The 18,830-nt window shown below is 42.7% G+C and overlaps 1 protein-coding gene across 3 annotated transcripts in view; it reads right to left on the reverse strand.

Annotated features, from left to right (window-relative positions):
* Nucleotides 1-18,830, reverse strand: part of LOC131236863 (uncharacterized) — a 43,540-nt gene that overhangs the window by 11,346 nt on the left and 13,364 nt on the right. The window lies entirely within an intron of this gene.

Here is an 18,830-nt window from a genome sequence, read left to right on the forward strand (position 1 = left end):
AAGAAAAAAAAAAGACCCAAATCGAATTTCATTGCCCTAATTCCAAACCCTTGAACATATAAAGTGAAAAAAAAAAAAAAAAAAAGATCCACAAAATTGAATTTCATGGCCCTAATTTCAAACCCTTGATCATATAAAGTGAAAAATAATATATTTAAAAAAAAAAAAAAAAAACCCAAAATCGAATTCCATGACCCTAATTCCAATCCCTTGAGCATGTAAAATAAATAAATAAATAAACAACCCGTAATCGGATTTCATGGCCCTAATTCTAATCCCTTGAGCATAAATAAAACCCTAATCCCCTATCCAAGCATATAAATTCACCAGTGAAGAAAACCCTAATTTGATCCATTAAAGGCCGCTGGGGTGTGTTCGGAGCTCCGTCACGATATGGCTGACGAGCCGCTAGGTCGCAGTAGAACGCTGCTATGACACGGTTGGTAACCGTTGTAAGAAGAGATAAATGACTCAATCAATTAAATATATATTATTGAAAATCCCTGGTCCAACTTTCACCCTGATCCAAAACGTGTGCAATAGCAAAGAGAGAGGAGAAATCAAGAAACAGAGAAAAAGAACGATAATGAGGGACGGAAAGATGGAGGGGACAGCGCGAGAGATAGGTTGAGAGCGAGAAAGCTCTGTTTTATTTGGAAAATGCAAACGACTAACGGCGGGAAACGGATTTAGTCGGTCCACCGTGATGTACGGACGTGAGACTCCGTCCTTACCGAGCCGGTGCGGCCCTCATTGTAGGGCCCACCTTGATGTATGTATTCTGTATCGACACAGTTCATCTATTTTTCTTGATCATTTTAGGGCACAATCCCAAAATTGAAGAAGATCCAAATCTCAGGTGGACCATACAATAGGAAATAGTATCCACCATTAAAAACTTCATAGGGCGCATCTTAATGTTTCTGTATTGTTTAGTTGCCATCCAATCTGTTGATAAGGTCACATGAGCATGGATTAAGGGAAATAAATAAATATCAGCTTGATCCAAAACTTTCGTGGCCCACTAATAATCAATCACCACTTTTTCCTAGGTTATGGTACATCTAAGATTTGGATCTTCTTAATTTTTGGGATCATACCCTAAAATGATCTAGAAAAACGGATGAATGGTGTGGATACAGAGTACAAACATTAAGGTGGGCCACACCGTCTTACCTTGTCCGCTTTCCTTCAAAAATTATTGTAATCTAAATTCCATATTAGATATGTAGTTTATTGTAAAATTCCCATGCATATTCAGAATTCTTTCAACACCAAAGTAAGTACAAAACAGTGACTAAAACGTCCATACAACTAGTGGCTACATCGCGATTTGACTAGTTTGGAGATGTCTGTAACGTAGCTGTTAGACCTCCTCCTCAGGTGAAGACTGATTCATGCCGGACTCGGTCGGTAGCACTACGGTAACCTTGATAGGGTGGATAAAGAAGAAGTAGTAGCTAATTAGGCTGATGAACCCTACCAAGATCCAAACCAACAAATTCCATACCAGTGGTAGGATAGTCGAAACCTGATAAGCGAATAGAACATGGAGAACCGTCAAAAGACTCCAAATAGGAATCTTCAGTCTCTCCCTCTCCGATCCCTCTGGCAATCGATCATAAGCGTGTATGAACAAAATCAACAAGATGATGATAACGCAGTTGGAGAGAATAGGAGCTACTTCCGTTATGCCGTCACGGGCATGGATGACGGCAACTACAGCGTTTAAGGTCATGTATAAAGTTGAGAATAAGGTCGAGTAGGGGGAGCCGGGAGCCATGTTGGGCTTAGATAGCCGTAGGAAGGGCAATATGGAAAATGTATGAGAGAGAGGTGTGGTAGAGCTGCTGATAACTGATAAGGCTCCTTGGTGTATTGGTTGCCCCAGCCTCTTCCTGCTTAACGCTTATTTATAGTCTCGGCCACAATGGCTTTTTCACTGTTAAACAGATTCTTTATTTTCGCGAAATAGGTGCATCCCTGACCTCACCCGATACGGTGTTTCCCCTACTGTAGGGCCCTACTTGATACATGCATTCGAAATCCATACCGTTCATCCATATTTCCATATAATTTTACCGCATGAGCCAAAAATTGAAGCACATATAAATCTCAGGTGGACCATACCATAGGAAATTGTGATGATTGACCATTAATAACTTATAAAAGTTTTGGATCAATCGGATATTTCTTTTTTTAGCTTACATCCAGATTTATGTGACATTATAGACATTTTAAATAGCAAATAAACATTGCCAAAACATTTCTTTGAGCTCTAGGAAGTTTTTAATGGAGAGATGTTCAAAAGCCAATTTTTCTTATATATAGTCCACCTGATATTTGGATATGCTTCATTTTTAAAAAAAAATTATTATGACATAAAATGATCTGAAAAAATGGATGAACGGATTAGATTTATAATACATTTATCAAAATGGGCTCTAGGATCAGGGGCGCACTGTCTCGTACGCAATCACCCTTGACGTTGAAACGCGTAAGAGTCTACCCACTGTAGCAAGGGACAGGATTGCGTCCTACCCCCGCCCGGACAGTAATCCGTCCGGGCAGGGCTCTGTGGGGTCCAAAGTGATGTAAGTGTTTTATCCACGCTGTTACTCTCTTTTCTTAGATCATTTTAACGTATGACATACAAAATCAGGCAGGTAGAGGGCTTGAGGGGACCACAAAGTGGAAATTTAACTTCCACCATTAAAAACTACCGGGGAGCTTAAGAAGTTTCGGATCAAGATAATATTTGTGTTTTAAGTTCATCCACGTCTGCATGACATTATTAATAGGTTGGATGGTAAAAAAAACATCATGGTGGCACTTAGAAAGGTTTCAACGGTGAGAGTCATTATCACTGCAGCTTACTTTGATGTGGTCCACTGGAGCTGTGGATTTGCTTCAAATTTCTTTTATGATATCTTAAAATGATCTGAGAAAAGCTAGTAACAGCGTGGATAAAACACTTACATCACTTTGGATCCACAGAGCCCCGCCCGGATGGTAGGACGCAATCCGCATCCCTGTAGCAATAGCCGGGGTAGCCCACCCCACCAACCTCTTTTAACGTTTTTTTGATTTTCTATTCCCGCTTGAAAATGACTTGTGCTATCCTCCCAAGTGAACTTATTAACAGACGAAAGGGAAAACTTAGGAAAGAGTTTCCCAATGTTGAAACCTTCTTGGCCTTCACTTTGATGGTTATATACCATCCATTCATTGGGATGAACTGAAAACACAAAAAATTTTAGCCTGATGCTAAACTTTTGTGGCCATTTAGAATTTTCAACGGTAGTCACTGAATCTCCACTCTTTCCTTTGGTATAGCCACCTTGAGTTTTGGATGCACTTGAATTTTTGTCTCTTAACCTAAAATAATATGAGAAAACAGATGTACTGAGTGGATTTCTCACAAACATTGTTGTGACCCCTACCTAGCATTCCACCGCAGGAACTTCCGAAAGCATGGCAGTCCCTAACAAATGAGACGAAAGAAGATATTAACGACGACTTCACCGCCCCATCCATATGGTTAAGAAACTAAATGGTTAAGAGGCAATTAGGTGTGGGCCTGGTAATCCGTTCGGACCCGGCCCTTACTGTGGGCCCACCTTGGTGTATGTATTCTACTTCCACTCCGTCCATCCGCTTTTCCAGTTCATTTTTGGGTATGATCCAAAAAATGAATCATATCTAAATCTCATGTAGGGGATATTTACAATAGGAAACAGTGGTGATTGAACATCTCGCCATTAAAAAATTCCTAGGGCCCACCATAATATTTTGGTGATGTTTATTTGCCATGTAACCATTTGATAAGGTCACATAAACCTAGATGATGGAAAAAAAAAACATCAGGTTGTTCCAAAACTCGTATCTCCTCTTATAAGTTGTTAATGGTCAATCAACAATGTTTCCTATGTCCATACGAGAGTTGGGAACTTTTGGGTTCACGCCCTAAAATTATCTTCCAATACAGGTGAATGGTGTGGATATAGAATACACATATCAAGTAGGGCCCTAAAGTAAGAGCCAGACCATCTTCGGTCGGCAGCACCACACCTAATCCTCTCGCCCTTGGATGCGACGGATGATTTGATTTTTACCTTTCTCTTACAAAAGGCTGAGGATTGTCAAATGCTAACCAGCTAATGAAATGCGGACCAATGAAAGTAACACGTATGATTTTTCTATTATTAACCTTAACACTGTTTCGTAGAGAGTTAGACGAGTGAAATGCGAACCAATGAAATGATATCATTTATTGTTATCTTAGTTTGAGCAAAGCTTATAAGTCCTACTATGTTGTATATGTGAAATCCACTCCGTTTATCAGATTCTATACTCAAAGTTAGTCCCTAATGCCAAAAATCAGGTAGATCCACTTTTCAGATGCACTACACCACAAGGAACAACGGAGATGAGATGCACCACAACATGGTGTGAATGTTTCTTCACACCTGTGTAACGATTCGGACCGGATTCATCGTATATAACATAGTGGGTGACGTGGAAGATTACGGTCTCTGTTCAAATCTACAGGGAAGTATGTCTTGTCAGCCTTTCCTGTCCTGTGCCTTAAGGAAATATAAGATGTACATGGCCCGTGTCTCTGATGATCCAGACCATGGGTCTATCGTATTTCATACTAGATGGATCATGTTTTAAAAATATCCTCTTTAAGAGAATCTAGCACCTAAACCATTCTTGCTTCAGTATGAGAACAACAGTCAACCGAGGGGTTCCTCAACGTATGGCTGTTGAGTACTCACGCACTGAGAGCCATGTGGGTAGAATTTTTATGAAATCCACCCCGTCCATCAGGTACACTGCCTAATTTTAACATTGGGATCAAAATATTATGACCATCCAAAACTCAGACAGACCACACCCTATGAAAAACTTAGGATGGGATGTCATCAGTAGTTTTGTGCAGGGCACACTATCTAATATATTCATCCTATGTGCCTCACAGGGATGAAAGAATTGACACAAAAAAAAAAAAAAACTGCCATGTGTTGTACAATTGAAGAGTGGACCAACCTGATTTATAGACCAAGGGATTCACCTTGGAAAACGATTGTGGACGACTTAAATATTCATGTGTGGGATCTTCTACTTTTTTAAATGCATAACTCATTTTACTGCTTGATTGTGGACGACTTAAATATTCATGTGTGGTCCACCTAGAGAGAGCTCCAACATTACGGGATACAATTTACCTGTATAACAGTTGTTTTGGTGTGGGTTATGAAATCTCCATGGCCACTTCATAAGAAGGGCTGGCTTGGTTGAATTCCACCTCCTTCGTTAAGGTGATTGAGAAAATCCAGACCATATAAAAGAAAATCTATTTTTATGGATGTTAGTAAGGATGAACATGACCCAGAAGCACGCTTGTCTTAAGTTGCATCCTTAGGCACGTTCTACCTCTGCCGTACAACGACTTGACCCGGATTTGTATAGGTCGCACATTCTTCTACCTACGACAATTTCTTGATCACATCAAACTGAGAAGGAGGAGATTTGATGCCGAAAGACCACTTGTAAAGCACATAACGCTCCGCGAGGCGGCTTTTTCTAAAGCGGAGAGGAACAGTTTTTTACGAAGGCGTCACTTGACAGGCCCGGACGGCCGATTTGGAAGGGTCTGAGCCTCGGTCGGCTGCCCTACTAGGTAAGGCAACCGCTCACCTATTTCTTGTAATGGACAAAATGAAAATTTTTCTCTAGAAACAGGTTTTCATGAGAACCTGTGAGAACATTAACCCATCCCTTGATATGTGTAGTGTATATGTAATCCAGGCTATATAGACCCTTCATTTGCCTTGGATGAAGAGTCAAACAAAAAATTAGGTTAACCTAGGTGGGGCCTGGTGAAAATTTAGAGTGGGCATCCCCCTCCACTTTGTTTCCTTTGGCCATGGCCCACTTGAATTTTGAATCTGACTGATTATTCTTTTTCACCCCAGGGGGATAGATTGAATGTCTTGCAACCATCTTAGAGGGTTCTTCATGTTCTCATGAGAATAGTTTCTTATACTAAAAAATCTATCAGGAAACAACTCTAGATATAGAATGTTTGCACATGGTGATTGTGAAAGAGTTTTGTGGGGTCCACTTGAGATCACTCGAGAGACTTTCAAAATGAATTGAACTAAGGAAATTAATGGCATCAACTGTTATCTTGTGAGTAGCTTTGCTAGCTTAGATCGATTCCCACATATTGCAATAAGATACTTGGGGAGCTTGGCCTTTGAATCTATGTTATATTCTCATGTTCCAAGCCATTTATTATGATGTGACAACAAAGAATATCTCTTAAATAGATTATTTCGACCTTTGCTAATTTCGCTCATTAACTTTTGAACATAGACAGTCAACATAGCCTCTGTATGATCAAATGATTGAAATATTCAATATGAGAGTTTACATGGGAATCTCCCATCAGAGGAGATCCCTTATCACATAACCGGGTTCATTGGACAAAACCCAAATCCAATTGCTAAAGGCCCAATGAATTTAGTTATGACTCCTAGAGTCGTAGTGGCCACATTGACTCTCTTCCATTGTACTAAAACTCAGGCCATTTTTTAGATTGTGTTGAGCTGCAATTCGACCACATGTGTAGTGGGTGGCCTGAATTCGATCGGGTGTGTGCTTATATGTATGTGTTGAGTGTGCTAAAGTCATATGCGACACGAATCAAATAGAACACCTTGTGACCGACACAAAAATAAATCGATTAATACCATATCTGAAAAGATTGACCATCTACTCAACTGCCCATTGACAAAGAATCAGTTAATATGCAAATGGGAGGGTTTATCCTTCAACAAGTTCTTTTTGTCTTGGATGCAAAAACTTTCTATCATCATAGTGATAGTTTGTGGCATTGATTAACAAAGAAAACACTTAAAGAAAACATAAAATATAAGGTAATTACCAATGACAATTCAAGCGGATGAAACAACCGTAGATGGTTGACGGCCCTTTGAACCTGAGAAATTAAAAGAAGGTCGTTTGAACTTGGACAGTTGTAAGATGGTCATGGTTTGGCCAACAGGTTTTGGCATAGGGAATCACTAAGTAAAGATTCAATGATTTAAGATCCAACAATGAGGTTGTAGACGAGAAACTAAAGTAATTCCGGCTTACTGCAATGATGTCCCGGACAGAAGTAGATAAAACTAAACTAAAACTATGGTAGTCAATTCTGATTTACTACAACATTGCACCGAACACAAGTGAAGAGGTTAAACTAGACTAAGTTAAGCTAAGACAGACAACCATGTGGGATGAAAAGCTACGATAGACAACATTGAACTAAATAAGAGATTTATTTGTTTGGATTGGCAATGACTTAGAACTCTTCTTTCTTTGCTACTTTTATAGACTTGAATTGGCAATGGCCTTACATATAGTCCCTTAACTTTCAGGATAGATGGGCTGATTGAGCGGCATTTGCCTAATACGCTTTTAATTCAAGATGAGGCCAACTAATCAATGCATTGTCATATATGCTTATATTCCCATTTCTTAATGGCTCTCTTCTTAGTACAATGCAGACAAGTTTCTATATGCACGTGGCCAATTATCTTTAGCCATGTGTTGTTGTGCATTACCACCTTAGTATTATGTTGTGCTATACACGCTATTTTAGGTATGCATAGCTCCCATATGTCATTAGAAGAATGACCGCCTTTAAGGTTTTGGTCATTTGTATATCTCTAGTGGTATAGCTCTCTTGTCATGATGCACGCTTGTGACAAATGTGTCCTTCAAATCCTTATGATCTCTTTCTACTCTCCTTGAGTATCTTCTTCTTATTTCTATATGAGAGTTTTGACGTGTGGTGGTATCCTATTGTTCAGAACCAGTCGTGACAGATCAGGTGTAAATAAATTGTGCATGTGAGACATGAGATCATCTATTATCATTATACACAGTGTATTTGATCAATTTGATGGGTTGCAAAGGTATTAATCAATTTGATAATTTGATGGGTTTCATGTGTAGTGTCTTCCATGGACTTGCTAGCTTCATTTTCTCTTAATTGTCTAACTGAAGCATAGTAACACATTTTTTTTATAGCAAATCCTCATCTAGGTCTAAATCAAAGGTTTAGATCATTGATCCGTGGGCCTAACATGTACATATTGGTTAAAAAAATTTCAATGGCCAAACCATAAGTGTTACGGGGAAAATGGATTGACCTACTATCAACAGGCCAGGTCAATAATTCAAACAATTGGTGCAACCCAGAGGTTAGACCTCTTCGACCGAGCATGGGGAAAGGCCGAGCTCAACCTCTTCGACCAAGTATGAAGGAAGGTCGATCTAAACCTCAAGGTGTGAGGTCGAGACAGTCATCCGGAGGGAGCAAGCTAACCCACCTTGGACCGACAAGACCCATCCTTACACGAATGCAAAACCGACTTCGGTTGTGAACTAGGTTGGGCTGCTTCAGGTTATTTGAACCTGCCTTATGGGGTCTGACCTGACCTCAATCAGGTCGGCATCATCAGACGAAGGTCGCAAAAATCGACCCCTACGCGATTCGCCCCAAGATTCTAGCCAAGGATCTAGAAAGATTTGCCACGCAAGGAAACTGAATCATGCTATAATCAGTTCCAACTAAACAGGAACCGGTGCCCTCTGCGACACCGCCTCTTCCCACCTGGGTAAGCCTCCGAGGGCGAGAGGTACGCACAATCTTTACCCCATAAATTCTCAATACTCAAATATATCTAGATTCCTTTCTGACTAAGCCACCGAAGGGTCCTTGTTCTATCCAGGGTCTTCCTTGTTTGTTCCTTGTGCAGGTACACGGGTCCAAAGAGGATTACTCAGATTTCTGCATCAACAGTTTGGCGCCGTCTGTGAAAAAGACATTGAAAGCCATTCTCACCCCATTATATCTAGACAATGGCAAAGGGGAAGAAGAAGGCTCCCGCCTCCTCTGTTGCGCCCGATCTCACGCTACTGCACCAGTCCACCAGCCATTGGGATTCCTCTTCCTAGCTGTAGGTTGATTCCGTGCATGCGGGGCCGGCGCAACGATCCCGAAGTCAATGAGGATGACTTGTCTCCCTCGAGCAACAAGTTGAGATGTTAAACGATAACATGAATTATATGAAGCAGTTATTGGAACAACTATATATAACCCTGCCCCACACAAGGGGACAGGCCAGTGATAGGACTGACGATTTAAGAGCTTCCTGAGCCGTTCGACATGTCTGCCACCTCATGTAAGATTCGGCAGCTCGGAATATCAAAGCCGGTCCCTTCTCACGCATCTGGCATCGCCAAACTGGCAGCCTCCGATCTGCGTCACAACTTGGACAGAAAGAAGCGTGACAAGGCACCTGAGGCAGTCATGGAGGCCATAACTGCAAGCGGCGACTCCTGGGAAGCCGAGCTCAAAGACCTGCGGGGTCAGATTGGCAATATACGACAAGCCTACTGATCGAACGTCCCGACCCCAGGAAAGCTGACTTAGGTGGAGGTAATACTTGAAGAAACCGAGCCCCCGTTCACTACCGACATCATGCACACGCGGCTCCCACCGAGGTTTCGTATGCCTCAGATTGCCCCATATTCCAGAACCACTGACCCGGCCGAGCACCTGGAGTCTTTCAAGGCTTGGATGGAATTGCATGGCGCATCAACCACTATCATGTGTCGGGCATTTCCACTAACCGTGGCAGGAGCAGCCCAGAAGTGGTTCCAACAACTCAAGCTGTAGTCGAATAGTTTTTTCACGCAGTTTAGCAAAACCTTCATCACCAACTTTATCGGGAGAAAAGAAAGCCTTAAATTGGCTTCCCACGTCCTCCATATCGTTCAGAAAGAAGGCAATCTGCTCAAGAATTACATGAAACATTTCAACCTAGAAACGATGCAAGTACATGCACATTCCGAGAAAATTGCTCTGACCGTCATGATGGGAGGCCTAAGAGAATGAAGGTTTCTTTTTTCGCTCGACAACAGTCATCCTACAACAATGGCTGCCCTGCTCAACAGAACTTAAAAATATTCCAACGCCGAAGAAGTCGCTAGCTTGCGGAGGGCAGCTCGACACAAGGAAAGCTCAGCCAAAGAGAAACGGCCCAAGGAGGACCTGACCTGGACCAATAGTAATAAGAGGAGGAAAGATGACGAACCTTCTAGAAGCTAACTCTTAGGCAAACGACCTGAGAGGAGATTCAGTTCATACACCCCTATTAACACGATACCCGGGGTATTAACATGACAACCAGGAGGTCCTTATGGAACTTTGAGACAAATGAATCTTAAAGTGGCTGAATAAGATTAAATCCAACGCCGATAAGCGAAAATATTGTCATTTCCATCATGACCATGGCCATTCGACTGACAACTACTTCAATCTGAAAGAAGAAATTGAAGCTCTCATTCGTAACGGGCACTTGAGAGAACATGTCACCAAAAGAGATGAACGAGCTGACCTAAAAGACGAGTAACATATCGTTAACGTGCCCATAGGGGAAAGCTGCACTATCTTCAGCGGGCTCGTCGAGACAGGCCTCGGAGCGCCCATGCCCAAAGTATCAGCTACCGCGGCTTAGAACACCAGGTCTGCTCACTAATAGACCTCTAAAAGAACAAAGAATGATACCTTACAATCTAGCCTTTACAGAGGAGGATGCCCAAGGTGTCCACCACCTCCATGACGACACACTGGTAATGACTATGACTATAGCAAAGTGTTTCGAATTCTGGTGGACACGGCAGCTCAACCGATATCCTCTTCACCAAAGCATTCGACAATATGGGGATTGAAAGGTACCGACTCTGACCTATCAAAACCCCATTGCTTGGGTCCCTGGAGATAAAGTCACCTTAGAAGGATCCATCCAGCTTCCAATCACGATAGGAGAAAGACAAAACCAAGTTTCTCTGACTCCTCACGAGACTTCTCAAATCCACGAGGAAAGAAAGCAGAAAATAGAAATAAATTCTAATAAATTCGAAATTGATTAATTAATGAATAAAAACGAGTTCACAACCCTTTAAATAGGGGTACTAAGCAATGGGAAAGAAATTAGAATCAAACTACAACTCAAACTCTTAGAATCCGCGACTTACTAAAAATACTAAACTTACTATTTATAGACGGTCGTGATGTCTACTTTTCGGCCAAAAATAGTAAGTGTCCTATTTGGGTTCACCAAACCGTTCTCCTAATTATTCTAAGCTCTTTTCACGTTGGGCGCAACTCCTAAAGCCCGACGGATGAAGAGTTATAATTAAACTAAAACTTACTATTTATAGTAAAAATGAAATTAAAACAGGGAAACGACCGTCGATCCAGGGGTTTTTTGCAATTTCGGGCTGCGCAACCCAGCGTAGTGGAGTTGGTTGGCTTCAGTAGCTCGTTCTACCCTAAAATCATATGTTTTACGTTGGATAACTCATTCCGGATTGCAAGATATGTCCGATTTAAGGTTCGATGGTCTAGATCACTTCCTCCGATCGGGCCTTTTCCGATCCATCTTGGCCATGTAATTTTCTGCGACCCACTCTACATCGGGCCTCCTCCACTTCAAAAGAACTCGTCCTCGAGTTCTCGTCATGCTCGGGTTCATGAACTCGGTCAGTCCGCGACATTGAAAGTCCGTGAGATTGCCATGTCATCCGGAAGATCAACAATATAAGCGTTATCATTAATCTTTCGGATGATTGGGACAGTCCAATTTTCTTATTTTTCAACTTGTTGTACGTCGGTCGGAAATCTCTCTTTGTGCAGATGGACCATAACGCGGTTGCCCACCTCGAACACTTTTTATCGTCGGTGCTTGTCCGCTTGTTCCTTGTACTTCTTGTTCGAAGCATGTAGTTTGGTCTACACTTCCGCATGGATGCCCATGATCTTGTCTGCCATATGTTCTACTACAATGCTCGTACCTGGGTGCTTGGGCAGAGGGACCAAGTCAAGTGTGTGATGAGGCACTCGTCCATAGATAATCTAGAATGGTGATTTCCCTGTCGAGCGGTTCACCATGTTGTTGAATGCAAACTTTGCTTGAGACAAGACCAAATTCCACTACTTCGGTTTTTCTCTTGAAATACAGCGAATGAGATTTCCCAACGTGTGATTTACAACTTCGGTCTATCCATCAGTCTGTGGGCGGTAAACACTGCTAAATTGAAGTCGTGTATCGAATCGAGTCCACAAAGTCCGCCAAAAGTAGTTAATGAACTTCGTGTCACGATCAAAAGTAATGGTCTTGGGGACCCCATGTAGCCGTACGACCTCCTTGAAGAATAGATTCACCACGTGTGTTGCATCGAGGGTCTTCTTGCATGGGATAAAGTGCACCACCTTGGAGAAACGATCTACCACCACGAACACTGAATCCATGCCATGTTGTGTTCGTGGGAGACCAAGTACGAAGTCCATTGATAAATCCTCCCAAGGGCCGTTAGGCAATGCGGTGTAGAGGCCCGTATTCTCGAGATTGCCCCTTGGAGGTCCGACAAACATGACAACGTTGTACGGCTTTTCCCACATCGCGTACTAATTGCGCCAGGAATACCGCTCTTCCACAAGAGCTCGCGTCTTGTCTCGCCTATGTGTCCACCGAGGCCACCTCCATGTAGCTCCCGAATAATCTGCTCCCCGAGAACTTTGGGGGATGCACAATCGATTCCTTTGAAGAGAAAATCGTCACGTATATGAAGGTCACGGAGTGACCTTCTTGACACTTCATCCAAGAATCTTTGAAGTCCTCATCCTCGGCATACTGCTCAGTCGAGGCCGACTACCTCGTTGCTCATTGTTACTAGTAGTGATGCACGACGGCTAAGTGCATCAGCCCCCTTGTTCTGCTGCCCTGACTTGTGCGAACGTGAATTCCTGTAAAACGCAACCCATCTAGTATGCACACGATTCACGTTAGTCTGACTATTAATAAACTTTAATGCTTGATGGTCAGTGTATAAAATAAACTCTCTTTGAATCAGATAATGCCGCCAATGTCGCAGCGCTTGAACAACTGCGTACAACTCAAGCTCATAAGTCGACTACTTCTTTCGGGCTTCGCTGAACTTCTCGCTGTAGAAGGCTACCGGCTTGCCTTCCTGTGATAATACTCCTCAAATTCCGACATACGAAGCGTCACACTCAACCTCAAACAATTTGTCGAAATTAGGAAGCACCAAAACCGGTGTTGTAGACAAATGATGCTTGATCTCATGAAAGCTCTTGTCAGCTTTATCGGTCCACTGGAACGGTCCTTTTTTTAATGTAATCTGTTATAGGCACGACTATGGTGCTAAAATCTCGCACAAATCGACGATAGAAAGTCGCCAACCCGTGAAAACTCCTCACCTCATGAATGTTTATCGAGATCGGCCATTCCCTAATAGCTCGCACATTTTCATCGTCCACACGAATGCCTATGGATGTTACAACAAATCCTAGAAACAACAAGTTGTCCATTAAAAAGCTACACTTCTTCAAGTTGAGATACGACTTGTTAATTTGTACGACCTGCAGCACCTGCCTGAGATGTTTCCTGTACTCCATCTTCTCCTAGCTATATATCAGTATGTCATCAAAATATAACACCACAAATCGACCAATGAACGGTTTTAGAACTTGATTCATCAAACACATAAAAGTACTTGGTGCGTTCGATAGACCAAATGGCATGACCAGCCACTCATATAACGCTTCTTTGGTCTTGAATGCCGTTTTTCACCCATCACCGGATCGAATACGCATCTGATGGTACCCGCTCTTTATATCTAGTTTAGAGAACACCTTAGCCCCTTCTAGCATATCGAGCATATCTTCCAACCATGGTATTGGAAACCGATATTTGATGGTAATTTTGGTGATTTTCCGGGTGTCGACACACATGCGCCAGCTTCCATCTTTTTTTGGCATTACTAATGCTGGTACAGCACATGGGCTCATGCTCTCTCTCAAGAGACCCTTATGGATCAATTCTTCCACTTGCCCCTGAAGTATCTCACTCCTTCGGACTCATCCGATAATGAGGGCGGTTGGGCAGGCTAGCCCCAGGGACGAGGTCTATGTGATGTTGGATGTCCCTCATGGGGGCAATCCATCAGGTAAATCCTCAGGCCAGACTTCTTTGAATTCGTTTAGCAACAGTCTTACACTTGGAGAAATATTTGAGGGTTCCTCTTCCTTGCCCTTCACCACTATGGCATATACCTTGTCGGTTTCCGTGGATTCCTCCATGAAATCTTGAATGGTCAAGAGGGAACTCCCCTCACTTTAAAGGCTTCAGGGTGGTTCTCTGGTGCCATAGGGGCAATGATTATTTTTCGACTATCCTTGACGAATATGTAGACATTATCTCATCCCCGGTGGGTTGCATCACGTTCCGACTGCCATGGTCGACTGAGTAGCATATGCCAAGCTTCCATGTCAACCACATCATAAAATATTTGATTCTTATAATTTTTGCCAATTGAAAACGAGATAGTGCATTGTTCAATTACCTTGGTCTCATTCACCTTTTTTATCCAGCCAATTGAGTATGGGGAAGGATGTTTCATCGTTGGTAGCCGCAACTTGTCCACCATTACTCTTGAGACGATGTTTTCGCTACTACCACTGTCTATGATCACATCACAGACCTTTCCGTTGACGGTGCACCGAGTACGAAATATATTGTGTCGCTGTGGATGTAATTCCTTTCGTGGGGCATACAATAATTGCTTCATAACTAGAAATTCGCCACGATCCTCGCCCGTCACTTCATCGCCACCTGCTATTTCTTCAGTGGTTTGTTCATGTTCATCAAAGCGATGGTCTTCTTCTGCAGCCTCATCTTCAGTGCCCCCTTCGTTTATAGTCAAGTGCGCTGCGGGACGTTGAGGACAAGTGTTTGATAAGTGGCCTGGTTGGCCACAGCGGTAACAATTATTCGACCTTGGCCGAGCATAAGGATTTGGAATCCTACTCGGACTCGCTGTTGTAGGTATTGTACGTTGAGGCCTGGATGAGCCGCTCCCCGTATCACGGTTTGCGGTTGTAGGAAGTTGAGGTACTGGGTCTCGTGGCAACACTGGATCCTGCGTGGGACCCGTCATGGGGGGTCGAGTTGAAGGATATGGACGAGCAGGAGCTCTTGCAAGTTGTGTTTCCGCCCTACCCGCCAATTGAACCGCTTCATCCACAGTCCCGACTGGGTACATCTGAACTCGGTCCTGAATTGTCGGTCGCAACCCACCTATAAATCGCGCCACCTTCTGTGACTCCGATTCTGACAGATCGTTTCGTGTAGTACCGTTGAAATTCTTCAAGATAATCTGTGATGCTCGATTTCCTTGCCGCAATTTTGATATTCGGAATAATATCTGCCATAATCACTGGGGAGAAATTGAGATCGAAGAAGACATCTCATCCGTGGCCATGATGAGATGGGCGCCTTGTTCTGGTGGGCTCGTGAGAGTTGTAATTGTTCCCACCATGCAGAAGCACCAGATTTTAATTTAAACACTACCAATTTTACCCTTTTATGATCTTGCACGTCCATGTAATCAAAATATCTCTCTACTTCGGCTAGCCAATCAAGAAAATCTTCTATACGTAATAAATCGTTAAAACTAGGAAGTTCAGCCTTACCTCGATAGTCTCTTTCAGCACGATCTAGATGATTACCTCCATGGATTGGTCATCGAACAAAATCCTCATTAAGGTCCTCGTCGCTAGAACTTAAATCATCTGGTGTAGCCCTACGGTTTGCCACTAGTAGTGCTATATGAAAATCGGGATTGTGTCGTACATCAACAATGGGTGGTGGAGTCACCATGGGTGGGGGAGCAACCAAAGGTGGTGGAGCACTGCCTAGGGCTCGGGGCAGGAGTAGCGCATCCGCAAGATGGTCGAGAGTTGTCTGCAGCCCTTACATGGTCAACTGACTCTCTCGGTGGAAAACTTTCATTCTTTCCGAAAGATAACGAATCCCCGGATCACCGTCCACAGGATTTTGATTCATACCTTCATTGTTTGCCATTGGCCCAAGGAGAATCCTCGCTTTGATACCAATTGACGCAGGGATGAACATGATGAGGATAACTACTCCGAATCCACAGAGCTTCTCTGGACTCCTCACAGAGACTTCTCGAATCCACGAGGAAAGAAAGCAGAAAATAGAAATAAATTCTAAGAAATTCGAAATTGATTAATTGATAAATAAAAACGAGTTCACAATCCTTTAAATAGGGGTACCAAGCAATGGGAAAGAAATCAAAATCAAACTACAACTCAAACTCCTAGAATCCGCGACTTACTATAAATAGTAAACTTACTATTTATAGACGGTCGTGATGTCTACTAGTGCGCAAGGTTTTCGGCCAAAAATAGTAAGTGTCCTATTTGGCTTCACCAAACCGTTCTTCTAATTATTCTAAGCTCTTTTCACGTTGGCGCAACTCCTAAAGCCCGAGGAATGAAGAGTTATAATCAAACTAAAACTTACTATTTATAGTAAAAACGAAATTAAAACAGGAAAATGACCGTCGATCCAGGGGTTTTTCGCAATTTCGGGCTGCGCAACCCGGCGTAGCAGGTTAGTTGGCTTCAGTAGCTCGTTCTACCCCAAAATCATATATTTTACGTCAGATAACTCATTCCGGATTGCAAGATACATCCGATTTAAGGTTCGATGGTCTGGATCACTTACCGACTCTGACCTATCAAAACCCCATTGCTTGGGTCCCTGGAGATAAAGTCACCTTAGAAGGATCCATCCAGCTTCCAATCACGATAGGAGAAAGACAAAACCAAGTAATGACCATGATTGACTTCCTGGTAGTCGACTGGCCCTCCGTCTACAATGTCATCCTTGGATGACCTTCCCTTAACACTTTTCGAGTAGTCGTATTAACATATCACTCACGATGAAGTTCCCTACTAACCACGGCACCGGGCTAGTCAAAGGAGATCAACAGGAAGCCCGATAATGTTACTCATTGGCATTGAGAAAACAATAAATGATGACCATCACTTCTCTCGACCCCCGAGAGGACTCTATCGAAAGAGGACATCCCGTGGTGGACCTTGTTCCAATCCCGCTTAATGAATCCAACCCGACCCGCACTGTCCAGGTCAGGTCATCGCTAGCGCCAGTGTTGCGAGACGAGATGATGAATCTACTCCAATGATATTCTGACGTGTTTGCTTGGTCACGCCAAGATATGCCCGGAATTAATCCAAGGATAATGGTTCATAGGTTGAATGTTGACTCAGACCACTGGCCGGTCAGGTAAAAGCGAAGAGCATTCGAAGCCAAACGATATACCATCATTGGAGAAGAGGTCGGAAAACTCCTCGAAGCAGGATTTGTGGAAGAAATATGCTACCCATAGTGGATAGCTAATGTCGTCTTGGTAAAAAAATCTAATGGAAAGTGGCAGGTTTGTGTATATTATACCGGCCTGAACAAAGTTTGCCCCAAATATTGCTTTCCTCTTCCTAGGATCGACCAGCTCATCGACAATATGGCCAAACACGAACTCTTGATTTTTACCGGGCCACTGTGATGATTATATGAAATTAGATGACACGCAAAAATTTAGGCTTGAGACCCAAAAATCAGGCTCATCAATGATTCATAAGGACCACTCCAAGGGAAACAGTTTAGAGGGTGACCATTACCCTATACACTATTTCCAATTGTGTGGTCCACCCAAATCATGGATGGATCTGAGGTTTGGGATCAGGGCCTAACAGGGGATGATACACCTGGTAATTGGGGTGGATTTATCATAAACATCACAGAGGCCGCTAAAGCCACCCGACTCCTTTCTGAGGCGGCAAGCTGGCCCTGTTCTGTACTCTAATGACAGTTACTTGGATTGATAATTCTATATTAACTAGGTGCTTTCCTGTAAAATTCTCTTCTAACCATAGAATTCATTTAACACCAAAATAGACAGAAGACAGTGACTAAAATGTCCAAAGAAATACATATAAGCAAGCATAGGTACGGTGCAATTTGATTACTTTATATAGTAAACTAAGTACAAAAAGTACAGTAAAATGTCCATATAAATGGATCCGAGCAAGGGTACCTTTATTATATTTTAACTAGATTCGAGAGGTCTGTAACGTAGCAGTTAGACCTCCTCCTCAGGTGAAGACTGGTTCGCACCGTTCTCGTTCGTATCGGTAGCACTGAGAGGGTAGATAAAGAAGTAGTAGCTAATTAAGCTGAAGAACCCCACCAATATCCAAACCAACAAATCCCATTCCAATGGTACGATAATCGAAACCCGATAAGCAGACACTACTTGGAGCACCATCAAGAGGGTCCAAACCGGAATCTTCAACCTCTCCCTCATCTCCGATCCTTTCGGCAAACGATCATATATGTTTATGCATAAAAACAACAATATGACTGACACGTAGATAGATTGAATGAAAGCGACTGCCAATATATCGTGTTGGGCCCGGTTAACAGCAATTACAGTATTGAAGGTGAGGAAGAAAGTAGCGAAGATGGTCGCGTATGGGATTTCGTTGCTTTCGGGGCTGGACGAGATGGATGGACAGCATAGATTTATAATACATATATCAAAATGGGCTCCACGATGAGGGACACACTGTCTTGGGTAAGGCCACCTTTAGCTGTTGTCAATACCAGCACCCCATGAAAGATGATTTCCTGCATCCCCGACCTAACCTAATACGGTATTTCCCTAAATGTAGGGCCTACTTGATATATGAATTCAAAATCCATACCGTTCATCCGTATTTCCATATAATTTTATGGCATGAGCCAAAAATTGAAGCAGATATAAATCTCAAGTGGACC

Source organism: Magnolia sinica, chromosome 2 (assembly GCF_029962835.1).
Source record: "Magnolia sinica isolate HGM2019 chromosome 2, MsV1, whole genome shotgun sequence".
Classification (NCBI taxonomy): domain Eukaryota; kingdom Viridiplantae; phylum Streptophyta; class Magnoliopsida; order Magnoliales; family Magnoliaceae; genus Magnolia; species Magnolia sinica.